Below are 17,879 nucleotides of genomic sequence, written 5' to 3'. Positions count from 1 at the left end.
ACAAAACTTACGTGGTCCATCTCTTTCAAACAACTTCGCGAGTCGGGAATGCTCGGAGTACTTGTCGTCACTGACGAATCAACTGCAACTGGTCTGAAATAAAAATTAATAACTATTAATGTAAGCAATATTTAACATGATTATAATTGAATATTCTTTTTAATTTTCTGTATTAAACAAATGCAAAGAGTACATTTTGGGCGAAATATGGCAAGAAGTAAAATACATTATTAAATGGATTGCAAAAATAAAATTCAGACTTCCTCACAATCTGTATTATTGAGTCAAAAGTACGACCGGTTTGGGACACTATAATTTACTGTCCATCTTTAGACCCCGGTAAGGTCAAATTAAAATGATATAACATTACAAACGTCACATCTTTGATATTTTATTTTTAATTAATTATTTTACTTTATTTTCTTTAATACTTCATTAGTAATAATCTTCTTTTATTTGTTTTAACTTGCTTTTTCGTTAAAAACTAGTTTGGTGCCCGTTCTATAGGCAACCCTATTTACATTGTATCAACTCTTGTGTTCCATGATCGTTATTTCAAATTTCGGTCCAAGGTTCGTTGTCATGTCGTTTTAATGACAGTGACAGCCCCCATATTTTATTCTCAAAATAGTGGTGTAATTGTCATAAAAGGCAAAGAAGCTTCAAAAATAAATCATTTTTATCTAAATCATCTTCCTCTTGAGGTAAGATTGGGGTAAGAAATCATTATTATTTTTTCTTGTAATTACATTTCTACATCTTACAGTTTTTCTAAAAATTATTATATCTAACCTCCAATGTAAGACCATGTGTTCTGATATTTTAGTTTTAAATATTTATTTCTAATTTACGTGCTTGCACGTTTAGTAATCAAATTTTAACTATTCTCCTCATCTAAATTCCATTTAATCTACCCTTGCCATCTACTATTTTTGGGATACTATTTGGCAAAGGTACAGTTTGGTTATTAGCTTCTTGATTGTTGATATGTGTTTTACTGTTACAGTTTTTTGGATAAGATCACCGTCTTCCCTCTGGGAGCTTCAAAAAGTCTATCGCCGGCGATGACACTAAGGGTGATGACAATGGGACCATGACATCTAGACAGCAGCACCCAACATCCAAGTACGACACCACCAAGACCGTAGCTGCACTGACCTAGGGCCACATCATCTGCCCAGGTCAAGGGAAGTCCACAGAAGTACCATTCGACATCAAGAAGTTACCATCAGCTACCAAAAGCCATAAGTATAATCCAGAAATTTTAGTTTTTGGCAAGAATTTGAATATATTTGTTAATGCAATTTACTAAGTCATATTTTATTATATCTTAATGAACAATAAACATGATTAGTTAAAAATACTGTTTTGTTTGCTTCCATTCTGAATTTTCAGAGTTCATTTCTAATATTAGGACAAGACGAACACATACCTGAGTGACTGAGCTAAGATGAGGGTGTAGCGATGGCTATCTTGGATGATTGAGGTAATATTTTCGAATATTATTTCAATTAGCTGGGGTAGTCCATCGCGTATTTCGTTTCAATGTCAAAAATGAATAACCATTTTCAATTTCGTTGCAACACGAAACTACATCCGCATCGTATTCTAGTTCAATCAGAGAGTGCAGCAAGCGCCTCTACCGGCTTCGAAACTTATTAGTCTCTCATCAGGAGGCACATATGCCACTCTCCCTTACCCAACCAAGACAAACCCCGGCGTGCAGTTACGGATTGCAACGAACGAAATGGTAGGGATGCCCTAGCGGCAACTGATAGCAAAAAACTAAGTTTTCAATCTAATAGCACATAAAACAACACTAAAAATATTACTCTACATCCCACCAGATTCAAAACAATGGAAACCTTCTCTGGCTACACCTCCGAGACTTCTAAAATTTGCAAGCCATAACGGATGCTGAGACTAAGGAAGATGAGGGAATTTTAAAGATGGGACGTCAATTATAAATTGTAAAATTCCCTCATCTTCTTTAGTCTCAGCATCCGTTATGGCTTGCAAATTTTAGAAGCCTCGGAGGTGTAACCAGAAAAGGTTCCCATTGTTTTCAATCTGGTGGGATGTAGAGTAATACTTTTAGTGTTAAAAGATAAAGGCAGTTTTTGTTTATATTCGATTCAGAGTTGGACCACCATCTCCATATAGCTATTTCAGCATCCTCATGCCTCCTCAGTAAAGCTATGCAGTCACAACTCTGAAAGGAATATAAACAATCTGCCTATTTAAGGGAAACCATCGCGACACAATGATTCCACCTTTTGAGACGCAATCTAGCGACATCTCTGGTATTACGAGGAAAACAACGAAAAGCCCTAGATACAAAGTTTACTACTTTTTAAACAATTAGAATAATTGACATAAAAATATAATAAACAATAATTTAAATCCAAGACTTTTCGTTAATAAACTGCTTTCTGGCTGCATCGCGTATCTCCGGATTTTACAGTATATAATCACAGAGACGACGAAAATAGGAGAAAGCAAATAGAGGACACTTAGGCCACGCATTTACCTTCTCTTCGTCTAGGAAAAGGACCGAAAGACAGTTTCTAAATACTCAAAACTGAGTAAAAATGGAAAAGATAAAGGCAGTTTTTGTTTATATCCGATTCAGAGTTGGACCACCATCTCCATATAGCTATTTCAGCATCCTCATGCCTCCTCAGTGAAGCTATGCAGTCACAACTCTGAAAGGAATATAAACAATTGGCCTATTTAAGGGAAACCATCGCGACACAATGATTCCACCTTTTGAGACACAATCTAGCGACATCTCTCGTATTACAAGGAAAACAATGAAAAGCCCTAGATACAAAGTTTACTACTTTTTAAACAATTAGAATAATTGAAATAAAAATATAATAGACAATATTTTAAATCCAAGACTTTTCGTTAATAAACTGCTTTCTGGCTGCATCCCGTATCTCCGGATTTTAAAATATATAATCACAGAGACGACGAAAATAGGAGAAATCAATTAGAGGACACTTAGGCCACGCATTTACCTTCTCTTCGTCTAGGAAAAGAACCGAAAGACAGTTTCTAAATACTCAAAACTGAGTAAAAATGGAAAAGATAAAGGCAGTTTTTGTTTATATTCGATTCAGTTCACTTTTAGTGTTGTTTTATGTGCTATTCGATTGAAAACTTAGTCTTTTGCTAGCAGTTGCCGCTAGGGCATCCCTGTCATTTCATTCGTTGCAATCCGTAACTGCACGCCGGGGTTCTTTAGTCTTAGCATCCTTTATGGCTTTCAAATTTTAGAACCCTCGGAGGTGTAACCAGAGAAGGTTCCCATTGTTTTCAATCTGGTGGGATGTAGAGTAATGTTTTTAGTGTTATTTTATGTGCTATTAGATTGAAAACTTAGTCCTTTAAAATGATGTCGGTTTAGGGAATATGGTAGAATGGAAGCGTACTAAGCTCTCAATTATACCATAGTGTTGTCTAGTGGTTCTACTTCATTACAAAGCGTTAACAAGTGGGATATATGTTGACGAGGTGGTTGGGAATCCAGATCTGGATAGTGTCTGAAGTAGTTTTGTATACATACTAAGCATTTCCACAGTTTTCACTATATTCGTTTACTCAACCGTTCTCTCCAGCTCTTTCTGTTTTGCCAGTTCCCTTCCTGTAGATTTATTCTTTCCATTGCTTGGTCCACTTCATCTCAGAAACATCTTCGGGGTCTGTCTCTCTTTCTTCTTCCTATTGGGCTCTTCTGTGTTATTTTATTTATCCAACGATTTTGGTCTACCCTTTTGACATGTCCGTACCAGGTTAATCTCTCCTATTCGGTGTAGTTTAGTATATCTGAGTTCTTTCCCATTTTGTTATTAATCTCTACGTTATTTATGCTATCTCTTCTTGTTACTCTGTAGCTTCTCCTTAGGAATTCCATCTCTGGTGGTGGCTGGTGCTGTGCCGGTGCACATCCTGGCCGGAGAAAGAGTCCGAATGTACCAAAGGGGCAAGGAGGCAATAGGTTCAGGACCACAAGAAAGGACGAGAAGTCTACAGATGTGGCAGAGGGAATGGACAGCCGAAGTCGAGAAGGCAGCCTGGACAAGATCCCTGATTCCGGATGTGGTGAGATGGTACGATTGCCGGCATCGGCGCGTCAACTATTACTTCACACAATTCTTGACGGGACATGGATCGTTTAGGAAATTTACCTATCGTATAGGGATGACCGGGGACAATCTATGTCCCGACTGTGGAGTGGTGGATGACGCGCAGCATGTTGTGTTTGAGTGCCCTGCATATCACGCGGGGCGTACCGAGATGCAGCTGGTGCTGGGATCCCCTCTAGGCGAGCCTCATGAGCTAATCTATAAAGCTATCGACAGCAAGAGAGACTTCGACCTGATCATTGCTTTTGTCACCAAGACAATCAAGCACAAAGAGGAAAAAGAGAAGCGTCTGCAAGCGGGATGACCAATCGTCATTATTTATTTTTTTATTCATTTTTTTAACGTGTTTGTGTCATGCAAGGCAGTCAGCGGGGGAGGACCCTTTACATCTAATCTACGCTGACTGCCCTTATTTTATATTATTTATTATGTTTTATCGATCTATTTATTTATTTATCAATTTAATTTATATAACATTTTACCGTTTTTATTCTAATCTTATTTAACTGTGGTGCATGTCTCAAGAGGCATTCAGTAGGGGACTTTTACCTTCTACTCAGGCTGAGTGCCTCTTGTGTTTCTCGTTTTGTTTCTGTTTTGATTTATGTTTTCCTTGTTCTACCCGTGTCCGTCCTGGGGCAGCTGGCGGGGGAGGACCTTTTACATCCAACCTACGCCAACTGCCTCCTTGTTTCAAGTCTGAGATTTTTAATGAATGTGTGTATTGAATGAATAAATTGATGAGAGTAAGAATGTTTGACGTTGCTCGTAATTACCAACTGGTTCTGTTTTGCTAGTTCCATCGTGAGGGGGCATCCCGGTCGCCCTACCCGTGGGAGGGTTGCGCTGGACGGTCGCTTCACCGGCCGGTCTGGCGTGAGGCTCTTGCGGGGAGGAGGCTAGGAGGCCGCCAAACTCATGGAATGCACGCGAAGAGTGCCGGAGGGGAGTTAAGAGTGAAGGTCGGCGGGTCAGATATGCACGCTAAGTGCGGTTCCAGACCCGTCGGCTGGAGAAAGAGGGGGTGAATTTAGTCGGTAGGCGGTCTCGGCCCGCGGTGAAGCGTGCCGGACTGAATCCGACACACCTGGGACACCTTCCCAGAGGGTCTTTTGAAGATTCTCACCTCCCAAAAAAAAAAAAAAAAGGAATTCTATCTCTGTCGTTCTTATTTTGTTTTTGGTTTTCTTATTTATTGTCCAATTTTCAACCCCCATAAGGTTTTGTAAAGAAATAAAATAGATTGAAGCCATCTGTTTTATTTTATATATTGTGGAACAACTAAATTGTGAACTCATTTAGATAAAATGAAAATAGCTGCAAATAAATATAAACACAGAAAAACGGGTCACATACTGAACAAGACACTACACAAACTTAAAGTTTAAAACTTGCAAAGTGCACTACATTTAGAGGTTTTTTGGGTAACACGTAGGAAACAGACATTTGGGAAACACACTTTTGTCGATGTTTTCTTTCTCCAGAATCATTAAGCGTTCAGTATAATATATACTAAAAATACAACAACAGTGTTGTATTTGTACAAAAAAAAAACCAAAAACATCAATATATTTAACAAATTTTATTTAGATCCCCTGAAAGAATGTCGGCTACTATACTTAGAATAATTGTCAGCTAAAGAAAATATTACCAAAAAGTCAGTTTTACCATATTTGAATTACTCTTTCCTTTAAAATCGTCCAGGAATATTTCTAAATCAGAATTTTACAATGCGAACAATATTTATTTACATAATTTTAAGAATAAAAAGGAAATATAATAAGTAAGTATTATAATAGTATAAGAGCTGTGAGACATTTTTGAGTAGGTATTTTAGGCAACCTGAAAATTTTTCAGGTGACTCTTCCATGATAGCCTAATACAAAAATGCCGGTCTGGCTGGAGGGTAGCGGTTATTTTCCCCAAAAATCCCCCCCAAAGTTAAAAAAAGGGTAAAAATTGTTATTACAAAAAATATCATTAACGTGACTTTAAAGTAAATTTAAATATTCAAATATAAAGAAAATAAACAGGCCAGGCGATTTGAGGGCGATTTTAACTCTGCAAGATACTTGCATGGGCGCCCCAGGATTATTTTCAGGGGATGCATCTGAACTTCAGAAGATTTCATCTGAATCTGTACATACTATTAACGAGTATAAAATATACAACTATACATGCAAAGCTATGTACATTCCTTCAGGACAGGGAAGTACAATTATTATTTTGACAGGGTATTTTTTAATATTAAAAATAAATATTCTACAAAGACAGGTTTTTTTTGGTGAAATTTTCCAACTGCCATGTGATCGAACAAATTACGCGTGCATATAAATGAAAAGCGCTATAGGTAAACAGGAGTGTGAGAAAGAGCGTATACCGATAGCTGTTTGCGTCCTCTGTTGTACCTGAGCGAGTCCGTTCGCTCGAGAAAAATCACGTGACCTGGCGATCCCATGTTGTTGTGCTTCGAAACGTCAGAGTAATTATTATATATTATAGTTTTTTAAGTAAAGTCGGGTCCATAGATATTTCGCCCGTCGGCAAATTCAAACAGATAACGTTTGTATTGTTATGAAATTCGAGTAAATCAATGTCCCTTTGATTAAGCACACGCCGGTATTTTTACAACCGGGTTACTCATTGTAAATCAATCAAGTTTAACACTTGAAAATGTATACTTGGGCATTACTACAGTTAAAATTGTTAGACGATTATATTTAGATGAAATATTAAGCAATAGAATTGAAACTTTTTTCTACTTTTAAGGACAAAAAAGCAAGTTCATTAGCGGAACGTGATTCAAAATTATTCTGCAGATTATATTTGAAGCAATATTTGATTAAAACATCTCATTTTTGGTGGTAAAAATATATTAAATACATATATTAATTTGTCTGGACTAAAGGTGGTCAAAGATGGTCTGGAGTTATATTTTTGTTTGAATTTGCCGACGGGCGATAGATAGATGGTGTTTACTTTAACTTTTTCTTAATTAAAGGAAAATAATACGTACTATACAATAGATTTTGCAAATATAATAGAAAAAGACAGATTTATTATTATAAAGATATAGGTAGAAAAGTATAAAAGTATAAACTAAATTGATTCTGTGTCCGAATCTTGTACTTCTTCTTCAAACTCCTCATCTGAGCTTAAATATTCACTGTCTTCTTCTTCGTCAGACTCCCCTTGAGACTCAGATTCCTCTTCTACATGATCTGCAAATAGTTGTAATATGTATTTAGAATTAATTAAAAATTAATTAGTGATTGATTAATTGAGTTGCTACGTATTCTCTGTCCTTTTATACGGAGTCGAAGCCTGGAGAATCACGGGCGCATCTGAAAAAAGACTTGCCATTGTTGAGATGTGGTGTTATCGAATAATGTAAAAAATATCATGGACGCAAAACGTAACAAACACGGAAACATTAATAAGGATAAAAATTCAAAAAAATACTCAACACTATGAAGGAAGGAAAAATGAGCTACTTTGGTCATATACTAAGAAATAAAAAACATGATGTAATTTATAATATAAGGAAAAGTATTAAGTATTAGTTATACATTAATTTTTAATTAATTCTAAATACATATTTACAACTATTTACAGATCAGGTAGAAGAGGAATCTGAGTCTCGAGGGGAGTCTGACGAAGAAGAAGAGAATGAATATTTATTTTGGCTCATCTTTCTTTCCTTTATAGTGTTGAGTATTTCTTTTGCCTTTTTCATCTTTCTTAATGTTTCCGTGTTTGTTACGTGTTGTGTTCATGATATTTTTTACATTATTCAATAACAGCACATCTCAACAATGGCAAGTCTTTCTTCAGATGCGCCCGTGATTGTCCAGGCTTCGACTCCGTATAAAAGGACAGAGAATACGTAGTAATTCAATTAAATTATCGCTAATTAATTTTTAATTAATTCTAAATACATATTACAACTATTTGCAGATCATGTAGAAGAGGAATCTGAGTCTCGAGGGGAGTCTGACGAAGAAGAAGACAGTGAATATTTAAGCACAGATGAGGAATTTGAAGAAGAAGTACAAGATTCGGACACAGAATTAATTTAGTTTATACTTTTATACTTTTCTACCTATATATTTATAATAATAAATCTGTTTTTTCTATCATATTTGCAAAATCTATTGTATAGTACGTATTATTTTCCTTTAATTAAGAAAAAGTTACTTAAAAAACTATAATATATAATAATTACTCTAACGTTTCGAGACACAACAACATGGGATCGCCAGGTCACGTGATTTTTCTAGAGCGAACGGACTCGCTCAGGTACAACAGAGAACGCAAACAGCTATCGGTATACGCCCTTTCTCACACTGCTGCTTACCTATAGCGCTTTTCATTTATATGTACGCGTAATTTGTTTGATCACATGGCAGTTGGAAAATTTCACCAAAAAAAATTCTGTCTTTTTAGAATATTTATTTTTGATATTAAAAAAATACCCTGTCAAAATAATAATTGTACTTCCCTGTCCGGAAGGAATGTGCATAGCTTTGCATGTATAGTTGTATATTTTATACTCGTTAATAGTATGTACAGATTCAGATGAAATCTTCTGAAGTTCAAATGCATCCCCTGAAAATAATCCTGGGGCGCCCATGCAAGTATCTTGCAGAGTTAAAATCGCCCTCAAATCGCCTGGCCTGTTTATTTTCTTTATATTTGAATATTTAAATTTACTTTAAAGTCACGTCAATGATATTTTTTGTAATAACAATTTTTACCCTTTTTTTTTAACTTTGGGGGGGATTTTTGGGGAAAATAACCGCTACCCTCCAGCCAGACCGGCATTTTTGTATTAGGCTATCATGGAAGAGTCACCTGAAAAATTTTCAGGTTGCCTAAAATACCTACTCAAAAATGTCTCACAGCTCTTGGACCATAAGATTTCTTCTACATTATGCATTTGACCTACAAACAAAACTCTCGTTATTTTCGTGTGTTGTGATGCCGTTTCCGGGTTAGTAGAATCCGGGAGATTCTCGAGATAAATGGAGGTTTTTTCTAGTGGGGTCTTAAGTTGACTGTTGGGTTTTCTATTTCGTAGGTGAGTCGGTGCTTTATGAGAATTTGGAAGATATGATTTATTACCGCTCTCTACGGACGTACAAGATTAGGCTTATACCGGCATCCACTTGATTTATTTCGATAATGATATCTGTCGAAAGAAAAACATAATCCCTGTTTTTTTGCCTTTTTATTTCTCTGTTTTCGGAAAACAAATCGAGAATTTATGAAAATCTTATTAATTTATTTTTTGTATAAGTACCTATCACTTTATCATTTTATTAAGCTGGGGCAAGAAGTTTCAGATAAAGTTTCTATTCAGCGTGGTGTCAGACAGGGAAATGTTATGTCGTCGACATCCCTAATAACACCATACATTCCATGTATGTTCCTAGAATGTACACACAGGACATTGAAAACATTCCTGGAATGTCCTCACAAGCACAAGAATGTCCCCTAAATGTCCCAGGAAAGTCTTGTGTCAGCATTTTAAACATTCCTTGAATGTCTTGTTGGAACAATTCATTAATGTCTACGAATGTTCTTTGGACATTCACAGTATATTTTTTAGACACTCCCTGGATATAGTCGCTGATGTGACATAATACCTCCGATTTGTTTTTTCATGAGTTTTGTGAGAGAGACTAAAAATTGTTTTTGCAGTCACCTCCTGTTTTCATATGATATTTTTTGACATGTTTTGTAGTAATTCAACTATCTATTTACTATAAAACATGTCAAAATTTACAAGTGAAAACAGGAGATGACCCTAAAAATGGTTTTTCGTCTCCTACAAAATTCATGAAAAAGCAGATAGGAGGTATTGTCACATCGCCGACGATACACCAGAAGTATATGTGGCCATACCAAATAATATATCCTTGATAAATATAAACAATTTTATTGCACGAAATCTTGGCATATATTTTTTTCCATCATCATCACTACGATGATGATTCATTGTATTGAAATGTACATTACAATTACAATCTGGTTATAACTGACCAATGAGCAATTTTAATTTAACCTAAATTACTACTGTTTCTTAAAATGAAGAGCTTACCCCATAGCGTCTCTTACCTAATCTAACAAGATCGTGCACTATTTTAACAAACACAGACACACAAGCACTATGCTCTGCTTTTCACTATCACCTATCACTCAAACTAGTTCAAAAGGCTTTGTCCTCTTCAATTTTCTAGTTTGCCAAGTAGTATCGAGGAGCTGGATTTCCTTAATATTCTCGTAATTATGAAGTCGTTGCTCGTGACTTCCTGCCATCTTCTTCATGATTATATCCAGGTTCCATTTCTAGGTCCTTAAGGAGATCACTGTTTTTCACATACCAAGGAGCATCTACAATATTTCTCAGTATTTTGTTCTGGAATCTTTGTATAATTTTTATATTACTTGGTCTAGTATACCCCCATAGTGGGCATCCATAACTCCATACAGGTCTTAATATTTGTTTATAAAACAATAACTTATTATGCATCGACAATGTGGAGTTACTTTCAACTAGCCAATACACTTTTTACATACATCTTTCTTTTGCCTTTCACAGCCACAAGGCTACGTTTCCTTCCTGGTTTTTTTTGTAGAACACTTTTAGCTAATTCTAAAAAAAAATTAAAATGAATGGTAATTTTTCTATTCTTTACAATTAAAAAAATCAAAAGAGATAGGTACCATTTACAGGTTATAATATGCATAAATAATTTGTTTCATAAAGAATAACGAAAATTGAAAACGGATTTTATAGTACTTACATAATTGTTTAAACAAAAGAGATCCAGCCAGAGGTGACCAGAGCAAAACTAACATACAGAACAGCCATTAATTCTAATTTCCATTTTACATCCAATAATCCAATCATAAATTTTTTTGGTTATCATGAAATGTGAAAATGTGATGACCACGCGGCACGCGACCCTACTTACATAGAACACGCGCGGTAAATTTGAATATGAACGCAAATTGAATAGTAAATGGCATCACTTAAAATATAGGACATTGGTAGTAGATCTGTTCATAGAATGTCTTGTGGTAACATTCCACCAATAATTTAATCAGATGTTCACCGAATGTTCCTTGAATGTCCAGGACATTCAAACATTAATATAACTTTGATAGTACATTCTTGGAATGTTTTGTGTTGTTAGGGATTGTTCAATGCCTACACTGAACCAATTTGTGAGGAAGCGTTAAATAATCGTCGCGAAGGTGTTAAAATTGGTGGTAAAATCATTAATAACATCAGACACACAAATGACACCGCCATAAAACCAGAGAGTCTGGAAGACCTTTCAATCCTGTTGAAAGCTGTAAATGTATAGCAAAGGGATTAACAATCAACGCGAAGAAAACAAAATTGATGGTGGTCGGAAAAATTAATATCAAAGACTCGGTATTAAAATTAGATAACAAAATCATGAAAGCTTTATTAGTTGGCGTTCCGTATTGTACAGTAGAAGTCTGTCTATAAATACACGTCTAAGAGTACTGCAGTACTAACTCTGGTCCGTTTTGTTATATGGATGTGAAACTTGGACAACAAAAATGAAGAATCTTAACAAATTAGAAGAGTTCGAATTGTGGTGTTACCGTCGCATGCTCATAATCCCACAAGAGCAATATTGATCTCTTCTTCTTCGTCTAGCCATTCACGTCCGCACCTGAACATAAGCTTCTTCAAGTCTTTCTCTCCATTGTTTTTTGTTGAACGCTACTTGTAGCCAATTTTTCCCGGCAGTTCGTTTCAGATCATCTGTCCATCTCATAGGAGGTCTGCCTCTGGGTCTTTTGTGTTGGTATGGTTTTCAGGTTAGAATTGTTCTGTGCCATTTGTTTAGATCGCTCCTAGCTACATGTCCAGCGTATTCCCATTTCAATTTTAATGATTTTTGTACCACATCGGTGACTTTGGTTTTCTATCTTATCCATGTGTTTGTTGTCCTGTCCTGAAGTGATATGCCAAGCATTGCTCTTTCCATCCCGTGTTGAGTGACTCTGAGTATGTTCATATTCTTTTTTGTGATTATCCATGTTTGTCCCCATATGGTAATATCGGAATAATGCATGCATCAAAAACTTTAGATCTATGTAAGATGTAGTTGAATTTGCTGATTTCTGAGTATATAGTTCAGTTTTCCGAATGTTGCCCATGCTAACTTTCTTCTTGGACATAAAAATTGCTTGAATGGAGACCCCGGACAGACAAACCAAGCCGAGGAAGACCCCAGCGTGATACATCGACTACCTGAAAAAAAATTGTGACCAATTGGATAACAGAGGCGCAGAATAGAAGAAAATGGAGATATCTGGAGGAGACCTATGTTGAACAAGGGATAAATCAGGACTGCTTGATAATGATGATGATGTATTTTTAAGGTTCATGAAAGCTTGAAACATTCCTACATCCGAATTAAACCAGTTTCAACAGATATAAAAGTCTAGTAGGCTGTTAATGTTGGATTTCTAATCAGTGGAAGTATGTGGAGGTTAACCATATTATTTCTCTTGTGTAAGTCTGGCCGTATATCGACCAATCACAATACAGCAGGTAGGCACTTTTATGTGCAATATAAAAAGAAAACTTTTAATTAAATTTAAATTTCATTTACTTCCCAAGAATATATTTCCAAGATTTGTTAATTTTCTTCGAAAAAACATACTATTGTATATATTATTGTGTATTGGCAAATTGTCAAGAATTATACTTAGAATAGAGTTTGTGAATAAAATCGATAATACAGTTTTCAAATAATTAAAATCGCGATCCAACAGACGCTAATGAAAAAACTCAAGGAAATAAAGGAAACCGTAAAATTAATTAAAACGTCAAAAAAACTTTCTCTCCGGGAAATAACGCCAGCGAATTTATTTTTATGTCAGTTATTTTTAAAAATCGCTCCCGCTTGTTTTGTATATTTCGAGGAAACGATTCCTAAATACTCCAAAATATTTGCAGAAGAAACTTTTATTTAAACATTATAGTCCACGTTCTGATTCCAGTCCCGTATGAAAAAAAAAATCTGATTCTGTTTTTTTTTGCGGATTCCTGTTCAAAAATGTCACTTTAACCTTTAAATACCCACGCACGCGCGGGTGGTTAAAGGAGTAGTAGTTATAACGGGTATAAGCGGGTAGTTATAACATAACTACACGCGTGGCGTATTTTATACGCAACAAGAAAATACACTTAAAAACAGCTGATTTGTTTATTTTATTTTGTTTTTAATTATGCGCGTCCACTCGACTTTTAGACCAGACTATTACGGTGCGCCTCTGTTGCACTATATTTTGGCGTATTTAATTACCACATTGAAATAAATAATTGAATGAATAAATAAAATTAAAAAAAAAACTCTTGTTAATAGGTAATTACAAAATTTTTAATAAATGGCAAGTATTTGTTGGGTATTTTTCGCATAAGTACGTATACGCCAGTCAATGGGAGCAAGAATAGGATATTATCTCCAAATTCTATCCTACTGCGAAAGTCAAATATTTGGTCTGCAGTTAAACATATCAAAGACAAAGATCATGATAGTGGATAGACTACATAACAATCATCCCCACATAACCACAATTGATCGGTTTGAGGTTGTGAGCTCATACTTATATCTGGGATCATTAATCACAAACACAGGGTCACTACATCACTACAGGAAGATACAAAACGTAGATGTGATCTAGAAAAAGTCGCCACAGCAAAAATGACCACAATATAAAAGGACTGTCAAATTTCAAGAGCGTTAAAGATGAGGTTGATCAACTGCTTAATATTCCCAATACTGACCTACGGATGTGAATCTTGGACCCTGAGAAATTCGGAAAGAAGAAAGATAGACGCCACTGAAATGTTCTGTTGGAGACGAATGCTACGAATTCCTTGGACCGACCATAGAACGAATAATTCAATTTTAAGAGGGCTAAAAGTTAGCCAACGACTCTCCAGTAAAGTCCACTCGAACAACTAAAATACTTTGGACATGTTATGAGGGCAAACACAGAAAACATGGAAAGGCTCATTATACAAGGAAAGGTGGTAGACCGAAGATCACGAGGAAGATCCCCAACAAGATGGATCGATCAAATTACGGGAATATGCAAAAGACCTATGCATGAGTTAAAAGAAATGACCAGAGACAAAGATCTTTGGATACGAACAATACACGACATCACGTCGGCCACTACACTCCCTCCAGGGGGTCAGGATTGAAAAGAGAGAGAGAGAGAGAGAGAGAGAGAGAGAGAGAGAGAGAGAGCATGGATTTTAATGAAATTTTGAAAATAGCCTCTACTTATCTCCTAATTCAAAGTCTACCCTATGCCGATGTGCGCTTTTTTCTTGGGGGTGGTTCCTACCCCTTCTAGGGGGTGGAAAATTTTTTGATTAAAATAGCCACGGAGTTAGCTAGAAAACCTAATTCTAAGCAAAAACGTTCTGCAATTGTTTTTTAAAACTCAATACTTTTGAGATATTCGTGGTTGAAATTTGTTCATTTTCATTGAAACATAACACATTTCCGAACGGCTTTTTACGAATACCTTAAAAACTATGCATCCAACGAGAAAAACTACATAAAATATTTTCGTAGGCGATAAAAAAACAAAGAGATTCGTTCCTTCACAAATCTTCTAGTTATAATACAATAAGAGATATGGTAGGTGAAAAGAGTTTGTTTTTTTGGTGCATGCTCATATCAGTGTATTCAACTTGAAATAACAGAGAAACAGTCAATTTTAGGTATATAATCTACCAATACCTTTTGTAGTGCTTAAAAAGATCTTTAAAATGAGCCATACTGAAGGTCGATTATATTCAAACTAAGTGGGCTATGTTGCAAAAAAAATTGATGACTAATATATAGGGAGCGGATTTATATGCGATCAATTTTGATGAAATATGCGCATATATATGCAGTACAAAATTACGAAATATGCGCAAGATATGCACAAAAATTAAAAAAATACGCATTTCGAGAAACCATAAATGTTCTGTTCTATTCTATTCTAGGGGGTTCTTTTATAGGGGGCGGCAATCTTATTTATTATCTTTCAAATAGAATCATTATTTTTTATATATGCAATTTATTCACATTTTTTTTTTACAAGAACTGATACCAATAATTACCTATTTAAAATAAAACAACAATTTTACTATATATATCTTTGATTATAATTCACTACAATGTGTTTTTCCAAATTTTTTACGAGGAAACATTTTCCTTAGTCAAATAAAATATTTTTATAACTTGAAAAACTCCTTTCAACACCAACAGAAGTAATTGGAGCGTATTTAAAATAACTTGTTAAAGCCGAAAATTCTGCACCAAAATCAATTTCAAAATTTCCATTAAAAATTTCGTATATGTCCTCCAAAGTTTTAAAGCCGTTTAAAGAAGGGATCTGATCTAAAGCATGAATATTTCAATAGGGGATTTAAAAAACTCACAAGAATTATAGGTATCTACTAAATTGGGATACAAATTTTACTAAATAATAAAATTGTACAAATAATAAAAGTAAATAAAATTCGGATTTCCCGGTAAACCATCCTTCATCATATTAACATCCTACAATCAATTTATAACGGCGTACTATAAGTACTTTGTGTAAAGATCGGGTAGGTATTTTCTAAGAAAAAATGAAAAGCAAGAAAATCTACGGTTTCGTTTTAATTTAAATCTGTCTCCTCCATCCTCCGATAGTACTATTTCTAGGTCTACCTGTTGCCAAGGGGGCTCTGAGGAAGACAAACTTACACCAACACGACCGTAGATTCTCGATATAAATTACAACTATTTATATCGCAGTATGTTAAGAACGCCCTCTAACGGGGAATAAGTGAAATGAATTTCGACTCGATTCAAGTTCTCTGTTTAACCCAGGTATGACAATACCAAAAGGCTCCGTTAGGAAAATATTCCAATTTGCGATTCAGAGAACCCGTATCGAACGAGTCTGTGTACTCTAATACAGAGTATGGCATTAGTAAAATAAGAAAATCTACGGTTTCGTTTTGATTTAAATTTGTCTCCCTCCATCCTCCGAAAAATGAAAAGGCAGTGAATGATCTGTCTCTCTTCAGGTAGTTCTCAAATTAATAGAACATCCTGTGCGGGGAAATATTTTGTGTCCAATAAAAAATAAAAAATTTTTTTGGACTTAAATGTTTTTAAATAGGCACAAAATATGCATGTTTCTTTAAAAATATGCAAAATTTAGTAAAGTTGTCAAATATGCGAAATATGCATGCAATATGCGTTTAGCATAAAATCCGCTCCCTACTAATATATTTTAAGAAAATATGAGAAGTATATTTAACCCCTCATCCACCAGAATTTAAAAGCATCGGTTTCTTTATACACTACTTTTTACTGTAGTGTTGTTTCTATGTTCAAAAAGTTGGACGGGTTTAAAATGAAAAATGGTTTTTGAAATAAATTAAGATCAATTAATTATACAGCGTATTTTTAAATTTCCTTAAAAATCTTCCTTTTTCTCCAAGTAACTTGAAAATGGTAAAATATATAGTAATGAAACATAAAAAAGAAATTTTATCTCTGAAAACCCTATATTTTTATACTGTACTTTTTTCGTATCTCGTTATCATTTTCGAGTTACATGGAAAAAAGGAAGATTTTTAAGAAAATTTAAAAATGCGCTCTATAATTTGATCTTATTTTTTTCAAAAAACAATCATTTTAAGGCGTGTCCAACTTTTTGAACATAGAAATAACAAAATCAAAATACCCAGTAGCTGGTTTTATACCATAATTAAAAATCATACATAAGTAAAAACTTCGTTTGTACAATGGTATAAAAAGTTTATTAAAAACTATTAAAAGTCATCCAAAAAGATTTGCAAAACGTTTGGATGACTTCTAATAGTTTTTAATAAACTTTTTTATACCATTGCACAAACGAAGTTTTTACTTCTGTATGAATAGAAATAACACTATAATAAAAAGTACAGCAGGAAAAATGAAAGAATACCCATGAACGAACATATAAAACACGCTGTATTTTTCTGTCACCGTGTCACACAAAAAATTAGCCAGAGCAAGTACATGTAATAATTATAATTATATTATATTGTAGAAGTAAAACGATGCATTTAAATTCTGATGGATGAGGGGTTAAAATGAATTCTCATTTTTTCTTAAAATACATTAGTCACCAATTATTCTTTGTGGCATATCTCGATTAGTTTAAATGTAATCGACATTTAATATTGCTCATTTAAAAGGTCTTTTCAAGCACTATAAAAGGTATCGAAAGCATTATACACCTAAAATCGACCGTTTCTCTGGTATTTTAATTTGAATACACCAATTTGAGCATGCACCAACAAAACAAACTCTTCGCACCTACCATATCTCTTTTTGTAATATAAATGGAAGAGTTAGGAAGGAACGAATCTCTTTGTTTTTAGAAGCTATAAAATTATTTTATATAGTTTTTCCGGTAGATGCATATTTTTTAAGGTATTCGCAAAAAACCGTCCGAAAAGGTATCAGTTTTCAATGAAAATGGCCAATTTTCAACCACGAATGTCTCAAAAAGTATTGATTTTTCAAAAAATCAATACTCAAATCAATCAATCAAATTATACAACAATTTTTGCTTAGAATTACGTTCTCTAGTCACTTCCATGGTTATTTCACCCAAAAAAATTTT

The 17,879-nt window shown here is 34.6% G+C and overlaps 1 protein-coding gene across 1 annotated transcript in view; it reads right to left on the bottom strand.

Moving 5' to 3' along the window:
- Positions 1–17,879, bottom strand: part of LOC114333519 (leucine-rich repeat-containing protein 24-like) — a 264,133-nt gene that overhangs the window by 195,555 nt on the left and 50,699 nt on the right. The window contains exon 2 of the mRNA XM_028283404.2: positions 12–93. The gene's annotated coding sequence lies outside the window, so the exon portion shown is untranslated. The remainder of the gene's footprint in view (positions 1–11; positions 94–17,879) is intronic.

Source organism: Diabrotica virgifera, chromosome 1 (assembly GCF_917563875.1).
Source record: "Diabrotica virgifera virgifera chromosome 1, PGI_DIABVI_V3a".
Lineage (NCBI taxonomy): Eukaryota > Metazoa > Arthropoda > Insecta > Coleoptera > Chrysomelidae > Diabrotica > Diabrotica virgifera.
Note: the sequence above shows the minus strand (reverse complement) of the source record. Positions and strands in the feature narration are given on the sequence as shown.